General features: G+C 44.6%; 1 pseudogene; it reads right to left on the bottom strand.

The window, feature by feature from the left end:
* Nucleotides 1-1,080: 1,080 nt before the first annotated feature.
* Nucleotides 1,081-6,637, bottom strand: LOC135566591 (Golgi SNAP receptor complex member 2-like; annotated as a pseudogene).
* Nucleotides 6,638-16,754: the final 10,117 nt, after the last annotated feature.

The following is a 16,754-nucleotide window of genomic DNA, read 5'->3' as shown; positions in this document are numbered from 1 at the left end:
CTACCCTCTCTTCCCTCCTGGACTAAATACATGTATTGATTAATCTGGCATAAGTATTCTATAGGCAAAGTGTGATGAGGTAAGGTAAAAACATCAGCTTTATCCATTTCCAGAATCATCCTCATTTGGGAACAATGGCAGCAAACAGTACAAATTATGTTTTCAAATAGATGGTTTAGATGAAACCACAATGAATGCCATCCACAAGGTAACGGAGAACTCATTATAGGGGAGACTAAGGCAAGCAAGTGGAGAATTGGTTTGAAAAAAAGGTGACCAGTCATATTGAAATGTCCTTCTCACCCACCTACAGGTGTCAGTGAGCTGGAATTAGTGGTTGCAAGGTTCCACGTTCAGTTTGAAGTAAAATTAATGTTTTGCACTCAGTGTCTATACTTTGAAGGACACCTGCTCTTTCCATAACAGACCTACCAGGTGAAAGCTATCCCTTATTGATGTCACTTGCTAAATTCACTTCAAGCACTATACATGGAGGATATGTTTTTTTTTTTTTAAATGTAAGCCTTGAGACATGGATTGTATGTGTGCCATTCATAGGGTGAATGGGCAAGACAGAAAGTGCCTTTGAACAGGGTATGGTAGTAGGTGCCAGGCGCACCGGTTTGTGCCGAACTGCAATGCTACTGGCCACACTCAACAGTTTCCCGTGTATCGCTAATGGTCCACCGCCCAAAGGACATCTAGCCAGCTTGACAACTGGGGAAGCATAGAATCAACATGGGCCAGCATCCCTGTGGAATGCTTTCAATACCTTGTAGTGTCCATGCCCCGATGAATTGGAGGCTGTTCTGAAGGCAAAAGGTGCAACCCAACATTAGGAAGGCATCCTTAATGTTTTGTACACTCGTGTATGTCTTGCTTAGCACCCATTTTACTGGTGCAAACAAAGAGTGGTTGAAATAGAAGTGGGTGGCAAAACCTATGAAATTAAAAGAGGGATAATTCCTCGCCTCCGATCGGAACCAATACTTTCAGGGAACTCTCCGCTTTGAAGACGAGTCCTATTTTATCACCGCTCACGTATCTTACTGTGCAAAAATGTCCAAGACCAACGCAAACTGTGGTTGCGAACGCGGTCATGGTCAGCCCAGGTACTCTGACCACCAGGAACATGACCACACAGGTGAGCAGCATCCTCCAATCATGACGAACTTATCCTGGGTGGCCCTCTTCTCGATCAGCCTCATCACCGTGTTGGACAGACCCAGCATGTTGGCTACATCCAGCATCTTCTGTGGGGTCCCCTGGATTTAGGAAGACAGAGGAGAGAAAAAGACATCAAACGTTAGCTGCTGAAGTTCCATCGATTGTGCTGTTGTTTCCTGAAGAACAAGCTGAAGTTAGTTATTAATGGGTATTCTGCTTCATTGCTGTTTGTGGGAATACTGTATACACAGTCGTATCATAACCTGCATTTAGCCTGGTCATGAGAAAGCTCTATTCAACTGATTAGGGAGAGGCTGTCTTGAGGAACCGCACCCAGCCATTCTGTCCTCCCGGTCTGTCCCTCGGCCGTTTCTCACGGCCAGCCCATCTGATCACCAGACGCCCTGATAACAGGAGGCCCACAGCAACCTCCACCAGGAACACCATCTCTTCTCCTCCCTGGAAATATGTACTTAGCCTGCTGCTGACAACCAGCACCACACACACACGCACACACGCACACTTCTACTACACATAGTGATCATTACAGAGACAGAAACCGGGTCAGCCAGGGTTTGTCTTGGGAATACAGGGACCTGCCTTGCCGTGTCACGGTCAGTGTACCTTGGCAAAGTGTCAACAACAACAAAAACAGATCCTCAAAACGTTCTACAGCTGCACCATTGAGAGCATCTTGACTTGCTGCATCACCACTTGGTATGGCAACTGCTTGGCATCCACAACAAAGGGTAGTGCGTATGGCCCAGTACATCACTGGGGCTGAGCTCCCTGCCATCCAGGACCTCTATACCAGGCGGTGTCAGAGGAAGACCCTGATAATTGTCAAATACTCCAGCCCCCCAAATGGTAGACATTTCTGCTACCGCACGGAAAGCGGTACCGATGCACCAAGTCTGGAACCAACAGGACCCTGAACAGCTTCTACCAACAAGCCATAAGAATGCTAAATAGTTAACCAAATAGCTACCAGGACTATCAGCATTTTGCACTCTTTTGAATCATCACATACGCTGCTGCTAGTGCTTATTATCTATCCTGTTGCCTCATCACTTTACCTCTACCTACATGTACATATCTACCTCAATTGCATCGTACCCCCTGCACATCAACTCGGTACTGGTACCCCGTGTATATAGCCAAGTTATCGTTACTCATTGTGTATTCATTCTCTCTCTATTTTTTCTCTCTGCATTGTTGGGAAAGGCCCGTATGTGAGCAAACACACACACCTTGAGCGTGTCCCTCTGGTCCCGGAGTCCGGTGAGGATGCTGCTGCCGCTGCCCAGGAGGTCGTCCATGCCTCTGTGTGCGTTGTTCAGGTTGGAGTTTAACTGCAACGTCTCGTCTATGGGGATGGAGGTGTCTGCATCCTGTAAGGGACAATACCGGTAACATCTCAACAACAATGTTCCCCCTAATAAATGTATTTTGGTTTTATTGCCCATGTTACACCAGTTGTGGTGTGTCAAGCAGAGTTAGTATGCATGTTTTAGGTTATCATTACATGAGTGCAGACATTACTGTAGTGCTACATGGGAGACGAGTGTGATCTGGTGGTTTTGGAGTGGGCCACTACTACTGACGTTGGTGGTGAAGGTACGACTCATGAGCTCCTCCCTCTCTCGGTCCTGGGTCTCTCGTGAGTAGCGACGGTGCTGGAAGTTCCTCAGCGCCGTCTGGAGGTGCTGAACATCATACTTCAGCTGGTCTACCCGCCTGCGGAGGACACAGACGGAGACCACATTCTTCTTACCCCCAGCCGAATAATGGCAGAGGGAAATCTGAGAGGGTAAAAAAAGTCAGCCTTTGCCTCCAGCATTTCAGGACTGTGGTTCAGTCACTCCTTCTTCACTAACTCATGACATCTGTGTATGGATGTCTTCTCGTTCTCAATAAAAGCTTTCTATCGTCAATAAGATAAGTAAACATGCCTCCCTTCTTCCCAATCTGACTTACTCCTCCACCTGGCTGAAACACCCGAGGGCCTGTCTCCCTCCACCCCTCTCTCCCGCTCCTCCTGAGCATCACCTGCTTGTGGCTCAGCCCTGCGGCCCCAGCGTACTGTAGCTGTCCAGAGATCAGAGGAGAGCTGTGGGACAGGGCGCAGCAGTTTGTCCCCTGGGGCCTGTTTACCCGGCTCTGAAGTGACACCTTGCCCAACGCGGCAGGAATGCCGGTGAATGACGGGGCTGCCGAGGGAATGTTTTCACAGATCCGCGTCGCCACAGGGGACGAGAAACACACTGCCCGTTTCATCTCGCTGTGACCTCGTCCCGGACCCACCCATCTTTATGAAACATTCATCGCCACGCCACCTCTGGTGTATTTGGGTCATCGATGCAGTTTGTGTACTCACAGTTTGACGTTCTGACGGCGGTTTGGCGGTTCTTTGCCAGCCAGGATTTCCAGACGTTCCAAATGGCTGAAGATGGTCGATTCTGGCCTGCAGATCGTTCTCCAACACTGGAGAGAGAGCGCGTACACACACACACACACACACACACAGACAGACAGAAACTATTAAAAACACCCTGAACAGTTGTTTCACTCCCCAAATAGGCCAATCTTATACAAAATAAATTTTTAAAGTTATGTTCATTCTAATAAATCAGACAAGATTTCCTTATGCCATGTTACCATGGAATATAGCCCCGTGGTTTCAGGTGAATCCAAGAGAGAGATGAAAGCAAATATGTTACTTCCTCAAACTTCGCAGAGGAAGTTAATCCACATTGAAACAAAGGGCCTTGTACATCATCTTCATGAAGACAATCAGCCACTGATTCTTATTTGAAGTCGGATATCTTGTTACACCCGCTTCATTCCGCAGACCGCTGAGATTCCTAGATAGCATTGATTCCATAAGGTGACAACAGCACTAGGCTTTGTGGGAAGCTTTTATCTGCTCTCTTTTAAAAGGACTTTGCACCATCTTGTCCCCCACCCTCCCTGTCCTGACGGAGGACTCCTTCGCTCGGACGCCTGCTGCATCCTTCCACCCTAACATGAGATATGTCACATGCTGTGCCAACCATGGCCTGACTGGTCAATACCATTATCTTTAGAGAAGACTTCCGGTCGCCCCTCTGCTGCCACCCCTATGCTTCTGCCCTGGCACTCAGCCTGGCTCACAGAACATTGCCGCCCTGCTCACCTCCAAAACAACTCAATGGGAGACAGGGTGACAACTCCAAAGGGCAACACTGGAGAAGGGGAACAGATGTAAATACTGCCTAGTTGTAAATTCCAAATGTATAATTAACAAAAATATAAAAAATCGCAACAATTTAAAATATTTTACTGAGTTACAGTTCATGTAAGGAAATCAGTCAATTGAAATAAATAAATTAGGCCCTCATCTATGGATTTCGTATGACTGGGAATACAAATATGCATCTGTTGGTCACAGATACCTTTAAAAAAGGTATCATAAAACCAGTCAGTAGCTGGCCACCATTTTCTTCATGCAGAGCGAAGACAAGAGTTGATCAGGCTGTTGATTGTGGCCTGTGGAATGTTGTCCCACTCCTCTTCAATGGCTGTGCGACGTTGCTGGATATTGGCGGGAACTGGAACGCGCTGTCGTACACGCCTCGATCCAGAGCATCCCACACATGCTCAATGGGTGACGTGTCTGGTGAGTATGCAGGCCATGGAAGAACTGGGACATTTTCAGCTTCCAGGAAATGTGAAATAGATCCTTGCGGCATGGGGTTGTGCATTATCATGCTGAAACATGAGGTGATGGCGGGGTTGAATGGCACGACAATGAGTCTCAGAAACTCATCACAGTGTGCATTCAAATTTCCATCAATAAAATGAAATTAAGCTACGGACAATGAGCACATGCCTTCCTTACTCTAGCCCTACCATGGGGCACCCTGTTCACAACGTTGACATCAGCAAACCTTCACCAACACACCTTCTGCAATCTGCCCAGTACAGCTGAAACCGGTATTAATCTGTGAAGAGCAGACTTCTCCAGCATGCCAGTGGCCATAGAAGGTGAGCATTTGCCCACTGAAGTCGGTTCGACGCTGAACTGCAGTCAGGTCAAGACCCTGGTGAGGGCTGATGAGCACACAGATGAGCTTCCTGATACGGTTTCTGACAGCTTGTGCAGAAATTCTCTATGCGGTTGTGCAAAACCCATAGTTTCATCAGCTGTCTGGGTGGCAGGGTTCAGACAATCCTGCAGGTGAAGAAGCCAGATGTGAAGGTCCTTGGCTGGCCTGGTTACATGTGGTCTGCGGTTGTGAGGCCAGTTGGACGTACTGCCAAATTCTGTAAACGACGTTGAGGCGGCTTATTGTAGAGAAATAAACATTAAATTCTCTGGCAACAGCTCTGTTGGAGAGTCCTGCAGCCAGCATGCCAATTGCACACTCCTCAAAACTTGAGACTTCTGTGGCATTGTGATGTGTGACAAAACTGCACATTTAGAGGACCTTTTATTGTCCCCAGCACAAGTAGCACCTGTGTATTGACCATGCTGTTTAATCAGCTTTTGATATGCCACACTGTCAGGTGATGGATTATCTTGACAACGGAGAAATACTCACTAACAGCGATGTAAAACACATTTTTGAACTTTTTGTGCATATGGAACATTTCTGGGAGGTTGACACTTGCAACATTCATTGAATGCAGAAGATACATTATTTAGAAAGAGTGAACTCACAGTGGACAGACTGATGATCTGTGTTCTCCAAGTCCCATGAGCGACTGCACCTCCTGGATTTGCCTGATCAAAGAGGAGAGAGAGCAAAGATATATAATTATTCCTAGGCTACCGTAAATCTTAAACAGAGGTCTATATGGAAGCGTAATATTAGATAAGGGTCTATTGAATAGATAAGGAACTAGACAATGGTATGTGACAATTTAATACACACGCTAGATACGTAAAACTACAGACAGTGAATTAATGGTGCTTTCAAGACTACTGGGAACTCTCGGGTTTGGGGGGCGAAACAAGGTAAGATCATGACGTCAGTGATCTTTAGGTCAGAAAATCGGAACTCTAAAAAGATGCTCGAGTTTCCGACTTGGAATTCAGAGTTGGATGCCCGTTCAAAACGATGTTTCCCAGTCAGATCTAGTTTTTTTCCCCGAGTTCCTAATATTCTTGAATGCAATGAAGTCAAAGATTTCTGAGTTCCCAGTTGATCTGAACGCGGCGTACCGTTACAGTGGTGATAGTTAAATATTGTTGGTCATGGATATATGGCTATCTATTAGCTGGTTGGTTAGCCTTTAGTTTCCTGTTGACATCATGACCACTAATGGAAGGGTTAGTTAAAACTATCTTTTGTCGTGAAATGCTGTTAGCTAGCCAGCTAGTTACAGTAACGCGGTATATCATATGCAAGTGAGCTACGTTAGATGCTTCTTTTTTGAAAGAGAACAGAAACACTCACTTATTTGTTTGATGGTACAATGTCTCCATTTTCCTTGTATGTTTAAGACACAATCCACAAAAATACCCCTGGTCTATAGAAGAATACCTTTAGCCGGTTTTATTGTGAAACTGAAAACAAGTTGAGTTTGTGCAACGCACGTCATCAGTTGAGAAGATTTGTGTACGGAAATGGAATAACGGAAGCTCCACCGAGTGATAAAAGCCAAAGAACTGCTGCAGCGACACTACGAGGCAGGTACAGGTACCTCGACAGCTCCAATCAAACAATGAAGAAGCAGAAATGTAGGAAAATGCTAAATCAAATTATTTAAAGTTAGTGCAATTTAAACGAGGTTCGTGTTTCCTCTTACCTTTCAACACCAAAATATGGCATGATAATAGTCTACATTTATGAAGTGAAGTGAGCTTTCTAGATTTGAGTGATTCTTTTAAATCATGTTTCTATTTTGGTTCATTTGATGCTTAGACTACCGTAACAAAAGTCATATTTATTGAACTACATCTATTTTCAGCTTTTTACATGTCATATATCATACCCTTAATCTGAATCACAGACAGTGTGCTTTCTGTTCCCACAACAACAAAAAGCATCCTCTCCCCCTCAATCCAACCAGGGCTCATCTGTTGACGGGGAGACGAATGTAACTGGAAAGACTTAATGAGAAGACGTCTCCAGGCAAAGTTTTGTCAGCTCACCCTGGCTTTTTCTAATTATCCCCCTTTTCCACAGATTGGTGTCGGAATACACCTGTCTGTCCATCCTGGATTCCCTCCTCTGCCCGCGGATACAGACAGACCAACAATAATGATATCAAACTTTCCACGGGCAGTTGAGATTGGGAGAAGTCACAAATGTCTGCACCCAGGATAAATGAGGATGAGGTAAGGTGTCAGATTGTTTGTTAAGCTGCCAATCAAATTCTCTCTCCCCTTCAATGAGTGTGTGAAAACAGACAGGTTTGATTACTCAGAATTATGCTGCGACTGAGTGGTGTGTGTGTGTCCCCCCCCCTTAAGATGTTAACAATGGATCCTTAGTGATGCAGAAGAGAGAATCATCCTGGGGCTATCCCTGGCACCCTACAAAACCACACCTCACATTAGCTCTCGCTCTCTCCCACGCTCCATCAGCCTACCACTGGAGATGCATGAGGGTATGAGCAGAGCAGCCAAACAAGCGCAGGTGTCCCATTGACAGATACTATATGTTCAGGGGAATTGGCTCTTAATGTCACTATAATGTGTTATTGTTTACCCCACACAGCACAACCGACCTATCATGAGAGAGATGGTTTGCTGGGCCTGTTGGTTGATGGTTGACACTTGTCTCTCCAGGCTACTTACTTCTCAACAGAGGCCTGTTTTAACCCACCCCCACATGTCAAAAAAACATGATTCATGTTCAAGCCACTTCTTGCTCTTGCTGCTCACCATTTTCTGTTGTCATAACACCTCCCCAGGGCAGTGGTGGGATATGTTTAGATTTAACATGTAGCTCAGGCAAGTAGAGAAGGAGAGGAAGGGCCCCTACGAGCCCTTTGGCAGATTATGTTGGCGCATTTGCCTCCCCTTCTGAGGGTCAATAGGGTCCTCACTGTCTGTGCTCTATCTTTCACTGTCTGTGCTCTAACCCTAACCCTGGAGAAAGGAGGAGCAGAGTTTACCGGTCTTCCCTCCCACACCTGAGCACTACAGGCAGATACTGGACACCTAGACTCCAGATGTGGAGCTTGCTCACTTCACTCTGATTGACCAAGTCATCATCATGTGTCCGTTTCAACCCCGCTCCTGCTAAATTCCCCTGTTCTGTTACATTCAGGTACATCAGTCACTGAACCCACCTATGGGAAAGAGACAAAGAAGGAATGTGTAGGTAGGGTTGAGTTAGGGTTTGTTGTTGTGTTTTCAGGATAGGTCTTGTGTGTGGTGTTGTGTGTGTGTGTGTGTGTGTGTGTGTGTGTGTGTGTGTGTGTGTGTGTGTGTGTGTGGCCCCTTTTCTGAACCACCAGTAAGACACCTATTTCCTGATGCCAGCACTGGATCCCTGGGGCCGTCAAAAGCAGTTTCCTGGAACTAGAGGATTTTGAGCCGGATCAGTCTCCCTCTCCACAAGGTAGACACCATGGCAGCAGCACTGTTGTTAGGGTAGAGGAACTCACCGTCCCCACTGAATGAGTCCCTATGCCTTTGTTTTAAACATAAAGGGAAAATTATATGTTATTAAATCACTTATATTTAATGCACTGAACGATCCTTCTCAGGCAAAATAATACATTTATAACTCTACAATCATAAACCGGAGAGACAAAATGAAGAGCCCAATGATGTGAGCTAAATTGCTTCCAGGCAACGATGTTTGGATACCAGTAATTTTTGGAAGGCAACAGTCTTCTCATTCTCCTGAGGAAATTATCAGTTTTGTCTTTGAAGCCGTGATGAAAGGTTGAATGAAAGCAGATGAGTACCTGTCAAAAAGAGGGGAGAATTCATAAGGTCTCTGTCTATGGGGACCAGGGAGAGGGGTTCGACTGGCATTTGTTTCTGCTCTTTGGCTGTAATGGAGGTGTGGAGGTGAGAGGGGCGTGCCCACCCAGAAGAGAGGAGGAGGAGGAGGTGAAAATGACTGCCCTGAAGATACTGGTGAAAGTCTCTCTCTCTCCTCTCTCATTCTCTCTCTCTCCCCCACCTGCTGCCTTTCTGGCCTGAGAGAGCACAGGAGCATGGATCATGCAGCTGTCAGCCTCACACACACACACACACACACACAGCCCTGTGGCCATACCACCTAGGAGTGGTGACACCCTAGACCCCGGGCATCCGCTCTGCTGTCTCGTGAGGATGAGAGATCATGTCCACCCCCATGACTGGATGACATGCCGTCTCCCTGCACTCTGCTCTCCCAGGGAGAGAAGGTAAACAGCAACATGGCACAGAGAGGAGCACAACATAGCACCTCACCCGGCTTCCCCTGCCCTGCCAGTAGCATTACACAGAGTGACAGCTTCCTACCCACAGTCATGCACCAGGGTTTAATCACACACTCATCATCAAGTCATATGTGTCAATGAGTCTTAAAATGTGGTTTTGAGGGAAGTCAAAGAAAAGATAGATGATAGATTGATGAATACTTTGGTGTGATACTGAAATGAATGAATTGGTTCTGTAGAAAATGTGGATATCGCAACTAACACTTTTATGTGTCACATATTTGATTATTATCCAATAATTTAGAGGTTTGATTTTACAGATGTAGGATCTTAATGTGATCACTTTTTTGTTGCTGAGAATTTTTCCCACACAGCAGGGAAATGCAAACTTATTCAAGGTTTAAAAAGTCTTCTAAAGTTTGTATTTTCCACTTTAAAATGTAAGACTTGGATATGCCCTAACGAAAATATATCAAGCCTGGCAAAATGTCCAATAATTATAATCCACATTATAATTCACATGTCCTGTTGCTGCAGGATTTTTTTCCTGGTGTAGCAAACTGTCTCATAATAGATCCTACATCTGCACAAAGGTATCTTTCAACAACAAAAAAAAAAAAAAAAATCTTAGTTTTACAATCAAATAGAATTTCAGGTGATACCACATGAATGTAAATATCCCATACAGTATGAATACACTTATGAGTTCATAGCAGCACCAGATGTCATGTGTTGAGAACACAGAGAGCTGACCTTATCTCTATTTTCCTGTTCTGGACTTTGTTGAGTCTGGGAAAGCTTTATTTGTGCTTGTAATGGAGGTCAGGCCTACACTGTTGCGTGTGTGTGTGTGTGTGTGTGTGTGTGTGTGTGTGTGTGTCAAATCAAATTTGATTTGTCACATGCATCGAATACAACAGGTGTCGACTTAACCGTGAAATGCTTTGTTACAACGATGCAAAGTTGAAAAATAGTAACACAAGAGAATGAAATACACAAGAAAGGAGATATATACGGGGAGTACCAGTACCAGATCAATGTGCAGATGTATTTGAAGTAGATATGTACATGAAGGCAGGGTACAGTGACTAGGCATCCAGATATCAGATTATAGATAAATAGTAGGAGTAAATTAAAGAACAGAATATGAGCAGCATATGATTAGTGTAAAAGTGTGTGTGTGTGTGTGTGTGTGTGTGTATGTAGTCTATGTGAATGTGTGTGGGTTTTGTGTGAGAGTGTCAGTGTAGTGTGTGTGTGTGTGTTGTACTTCTTTGTATTTGTGTGTGCACATCATGGAGCTGAGAGAAAGGGGGAGACAGATAGGGAGGTATAAGGGGGCTTATCGTGGTCTCCTATCACCCTAGCTGCAGAGCTAACAGCTGTGTTGGTGCTCCAGGTGTTCCTCCACTGCAGCCATGGGGCTCATGGGAACAGCCTCCCCCACCAGTTTCCCAGCCCTCAGCAGCCCTCAGACATGGAGGAAAGGATTGCCAAGGGCTTACAGATGTAGGATCTTAATTTGAGCAAGTTTGCTCCAGCAGGAAAATAATCCTGCAGCAACAGGAAATGTGAATTATTATGTGGATTATAATTCATGGACATTTTTGAAGGGGTTGATGCATTTTTTTGTTAGGGCTAATCAAATCGGACATTTTTTAAGTGGAAATTACAAACTTTAAAAGCCTTTTTTAAACCTTGAATGCAGTTCACGTTTGCATTTCCTGCCGTGAAGGAATATTCTCAGCAACAAAAAGTTGAGGAGGGGGTTGGGGGGCGAACACAGGCTGAGGGGATGGGAGGCATCTTTGCTGTGTGAAATGAATTCACTAAAGCAATTGTTGTCATCTGTCTATTTATGTTTCTCTCCTCTGTGTACTTGTCTCTGAGGCCTTGGCTCGGTCTCCGAGGAACCACACGGTCTCCCTCAGGGTGCTACTTCAACCCTGCACGGAAAACTGCACTGTTTGAGACGTGACAGTGTCAGAAAACAATGTCGTAAAACTCGGCGTTACACAAAACAAACACAGCATAGGTATTCTCTCACGTGGGACTTTCATGAGTTCTACCTGTGAATTCTACCTATAGAACCTTCAGTAGAGCTCACTTTTGCCTCAAAGGTCATCAGTAAAATGCCCATGTCTCCTCTGCTGACACCCATACTACAGCACAAGTTACCCTAACACCTATTTGTATCCAGACTCATCAACAGCCTCCCAGTCAACCGCCAGTAATAACTCCCCATCCAGCCACCTATACTTCAGTGGTAGGCCCCTCCATAGAGGTATGCACTCAGCCCTGTCATGGCTCTAGGCATTGCATGTTCTTGTTGTGGGTTGAGCAATTGCATTAGTCATTTCACATTCCAAATTCCTACCCCATGCCGTATTCCCTCAACCTCTCGCTCTCTCCCGCTCTCCTTCACTCAATCCATCGCTCTGCTCACCACTTCCATTTTGCCAGGGCTGGGTAGGGTGTGGCCTGGTTTGGTGGTTTGGGCATACACACTGATGCTATCCTGCAGTACCCTCTCCTTAGAGGAGGAAATGTGACAGAGACTAGACTTTTGACCCGAGGGTTCAAATTACAGGAGGGGACCTTGCTATATGTACAGTGGGGCAAAAAAGTATTTAGTCAGCCACCAATTGTGCAAGTTCTCCCACTTAAAAAGATGAGAGAGGCCTGTAATTTTCATCATAGGTACACTTCAACTATGACAGACAAAATGAGAAGAAAATCCAGAAAATCACATTGTACGATTTTTAATGAATTTATTTGCAAATTATGGTGGAAAATAAGTATTTGGTTAATAACAAAAGTTTATCTCAATACTTTGTTATATACCCTTTGTTGGCAATGACAGAGGTCAAACGTTTTCTGTAAGTCTTCACAAGGTTTTCACACACTTGCTGGTATTTTGGCCCATTCCTCCATGCAGATCTCCTCTAGAGCAGTGATGTTTTGGGGCTGTTGCTCGGCAACACAGACTTTCAACTCCCTCCAAAGATTTTCTATGGGGTTGAGATCTGGAGACTGGCTAGGCCACTCCAGGACCTTGAAATGCTTCTTACGAAGCCACTCCTTTGTTGCCCGGGCAGTGTGTTTGGGATCATTGTCATGCTGAAAGACCCAGCCACGTTTCATCTTCAATGCCCTTGCTGATGGTAGGTTTTGTCACTTTGGTCCCAGCTCTCTGCAGGTCATTCACTAGGTCCCCCGTGTGGTTTTGGGATTTTTGACCCCACGGGGTGAGATCTTGTGTGGAGCCCCAGATCGAGGGAGATTATCAGTGGTCTTGTATGTCTTCCATTTCCTAATAATTGCTCCCACAGTTGATTTCTTCAAACCAAGCTGCTTACCTATTGCAGATTCAAGTCTTCCCAGCCTGGTGCAGGTCTACAATTTTGTTTCTGGTGTCCTTGACAGCTCTTGGTCTTGGCTATAGTTGAGTTTCGAGTGTATCGGTTTGAGAAGCCAGGGACAGGTGTCTTTATACTGATAAATAAGTTCAAACAGGTGCTTACATACAGGTAACGAGTGGAGACGAGAGCCTCTGGAAAGAAGAATTGACAGGTCTGTGAGAGCCAGAAATCTTGCTGTTTGCAGGTGACCAAATACTTATTTTCCACCATAATTTGCAAATAAATTCATAAAAATCCTACAATGTGATTTTCTGGATATTTTTCTCATTTTGTCTGTCATAGTTGAAGTGTACCCCTATGATGAAAATTACAGGCCTCTCTCATCTTTTAAAGTGGGAGAACTTGCACAATTGGTGGCTGACTAAATACCTTTTTGCCCCACTGTATGTATGTATCCTGGAGCAAGGTACCTAGCTACTAACCCACTATGCTCCAGTTAACATCTGTTGTACTTGAACAAATAAGTAATGTATAATCCTGAAAGCTGTGTATGTTGCTGTGGTTAAGGGCATTCGCTAAGCAACCAATGTATCATACAAATACATGAATCAAAATGTCCAGGCTCAGAGCTCAATTCATCTTCATCCATCAGGCATGACACATTTCACAGCCCAGCCAGCATAGTCACCGCCCACTGAACCCGGCCAACAGAGACACAGGGCGGATAGTGTTACGCCACCGTCACCCTACATTGTGTATGTCATTCACGCCTGTTGTGTTTTCAGGATGACAGTGAAGAGTTTCGAGCACATCCAGCCTTCCTGCCAGCCTCACACACTCACATGAACACTGGGGACTATAAACACACACGAACACCACTCTCATTATGCAACCACAGGTGCACACACACACATATGCAAAACAATTATCTTCCCTCACCTTGCTGTTTTCAGTCTGCACATAGAAATACAATCACACACACGTGTATGTTTACCCCCCCATTCTGAAGCTCCCAGACTCCCAACTCTGAGCTGCCTCAGTCCTGTCCCTGGGGGCTTGTGCGTGAGAAGATGGTGATGGACTCAGTGCCCCCTCCACTCAGGGCAGTGGGGAAAATGAAGGCTTAGGAGTTCATTATAAAACAACAACAGCAGCAGCAGCAGCAGGGATCAGCCTCCTGGGCTCCAAGCGACCCCGTCTCATCCTTCCATCGACTCTCTTTATGTTCTCGCCACATCTCTCTTTCTCCCCTTTCTCCCTCTTTCACCTCCTTCCGTCTTGTTCTTGCTTTCCGTCCTTTCTCTCCCTCTTCACCCCCTCTTATTGTAAAAACAATTATATGTAATAAAGGTAAATATTGATAAACAGTCATTATGTGGCGTCATATATGAGCTAGCAGTCTGCTTGTGTCAACCTGTGACCTGTTGGATGTTTTAATAGAGCAGAGCTCATTATGTTGGAGCAGAATGCTCATGTCTAATCACTGTGATCGGAGATAAACATCAAAAGCTCAGGACACGACACAGTCTGTAAATGGCAATATCTCAAACAATAAGCCTTTGTGTGATTTGGTTCCCAGTGGAGAGCCTTCTCTCACAGGTACGAATATTTCATTTCTAATCATTAGCGTTCGATATGACCTTTTACCCTTGAGGGGCGCACTGTATATTGAGGTCAAAGGGAAAAAACATTCTGCAGACAACATTCTTCTACATCATCGTCTTGGACATCATCATCATTATTGTTGTCATCATGGCTGGCCTGTTGTAGAGGCAGAACACCTGTATGTGCGTGCTGCTCTCCTCCCCTGCATGTGTTGGGCAGTTGGTGGTTGAGAGTGATGCACTGAGACCACAGTCCCTTTCAGATGAAAAAGGGCAGAGCAGCACAATCAGGAAGTGGTTTGCTGGAGAGAGACTGCTCGTGGAGCTCAGGGCAGGTGTTTGGCCGTGGCTTTTGTGACTGTGATTCTGTGATTGGTGTGTGCGCGTGTATGTGCGTCGAGAGAGAGAGAGAGAGAGAGAGAGAGAGAGAGAAAGCCATACAGAGAAAGGGATGACAAATTGATCAGGATGAAAGAAGAGAAGTTACTGCCACAAGGCTCCCGTACTTTCATTTTAAGATGAGAAAGTAAAATATAGTAACAGGTAACAAGCTTGATCATTACTTATAGTAACTATGAATGGAGACAAAGACATTTTTTTTTACAAATGTATATAAAGGATTTCATTTGAATTGTTTTTAAATAAGAATATACAGTATGTCAAAACAAAATCATATTGTTACAGTATACAGATATGACCCAGTTTAAAGGAATTGTACATTGATCTAAAAGTTTGACTTAGTTTCGTGGACAGACACAAGGAACTATTTGCAAGGCAAATAAATCATTATGATACTGCCCAAAGACCAGATGAGGTAGAGATATATACGACCTGTCTGTCTATGCTTTGAGCCTGATATCACGTATATCCATGTACATAACTCTATCTCTGCATAAACAAGAAAATAAACACTGGCACAGGGAACTGAAACGATTGTAAAAAATATTGGAAACATACATGGGTACCTAAAAACCCTAGGGGCAGATATGGACCTTCAACCCTAACCCACGGACAGACACAGAGGTCTGGCATGGAGAGCTGGAGGAATGGCGGAGTCAAATACTGCTATTTTCTCTGATTGGTAATTGAGAAAACAAGCAGCATGATTGGGCCATTTCAAAGACATTAGCGAACAAAGATGTGCCTGAATTAGACTGTAGAGAAAACGGTTTGATTTGGTCAGGGGAACACACTTGAAAGCACAGCACAGTGCGTGCAGACATGCCCACTTATAAATAAAAAAATAGAGCAAAGTTCTTTACAGTGTCAGCAAAAGAAGATCTTTGCATAGCCGTTTTTAAGGACAGTGTTTGGAGTTTGCCCTTAGTTTGAGTGCAATTTCCTTTGCATTTTTCCTTTACTGTATTAACAATGTCAAACATGTAGTATTATCATAGACATTCTCACAAGAGACAACGGGTCTACTTTACCACACAATAACCCTATGACTGCGTTTAGTCATAAATGACATACTAACTCACTGTGATTATAGGCAACCTGTACTAGCATTCCATATTCAGACATCCAGTGATTCAATGGGACTTTTTAAGGTGTGTGGTGGATATCAGTATTGACCCAGATACATTTCTCACCTTAAAGCAAATGAGTAAATTACTACACATAACATAGCCAACATAAGTGCTTCATTTTTCTATTATCAATGAATGAACCCTTAGACTGCTCTCACAGCAAACAAAGAGACCAGCAAACAGCAAATGAGACGTCAAGAGGCTCTAGATTCCTTTCTGGCATTTTCTGCCACTTTGGAAATACTCTAAATCTTGATTTAAGCACTACAGCATAGTAGCAGTAAGACAAACGGACTAAGAAAACCGACCGACAAGAGGACAGGACCAATGGAACTGTCAGGGCTCCCACAGAGATGATGTTGCCAAACAATGATGGTGACCTACTGTCCATTCCAGTACCTTGTGAAGAGCCCATTCCCTGCCCATAACTGTCCAGCAAGGCAACCCTCTCTCCCTCTCACTTAAGGTCTGTGATGTCAGTGCATTCAGTAAGAGCAAAGCAGAAAGTGGTCTTGATACTGCCTCCTCTGAGGAGACAACGCATGTTCGATTCCAACAAGTGGCAAACTACCAACAACATTATGACCTCGTTCCATTTCCATGCTTCCCAAAACAGTTCTCAGTTCAAAACAGGCATTTGTAAGGGTATGTTTAAAAGTCAAACCCTTTAATTTATCAAGAGTAATGTCTGAGTGGTTCTAGTCCTGCCATTTTGAATGTTC

The sequence above is a fragment of the Oncorhynchus nerka genome, unplaced genomic scaffold (assembly GCF_034236695.1).
Source record: "Oncorhynchus nerka isolate Pitt River unplaced genomic scaffold, Oner_Uvic_2.0 unplaced_scaffold_4080, whole genome shotgun sequence".
Classification (NCBI taxonomy): domain Eukaryota; kingdom Metazoa; phylum Chordata; class Actinopteri; order Salmoniformes; family Salmonidae; genus Oncorhynchus; species Oncorhynchus nerka.
The sequence above is the reverse complement of the archived record's forward strand: the minus strand, read 5'-3'. Positions and strand labels throughout refer to the sequence as shown.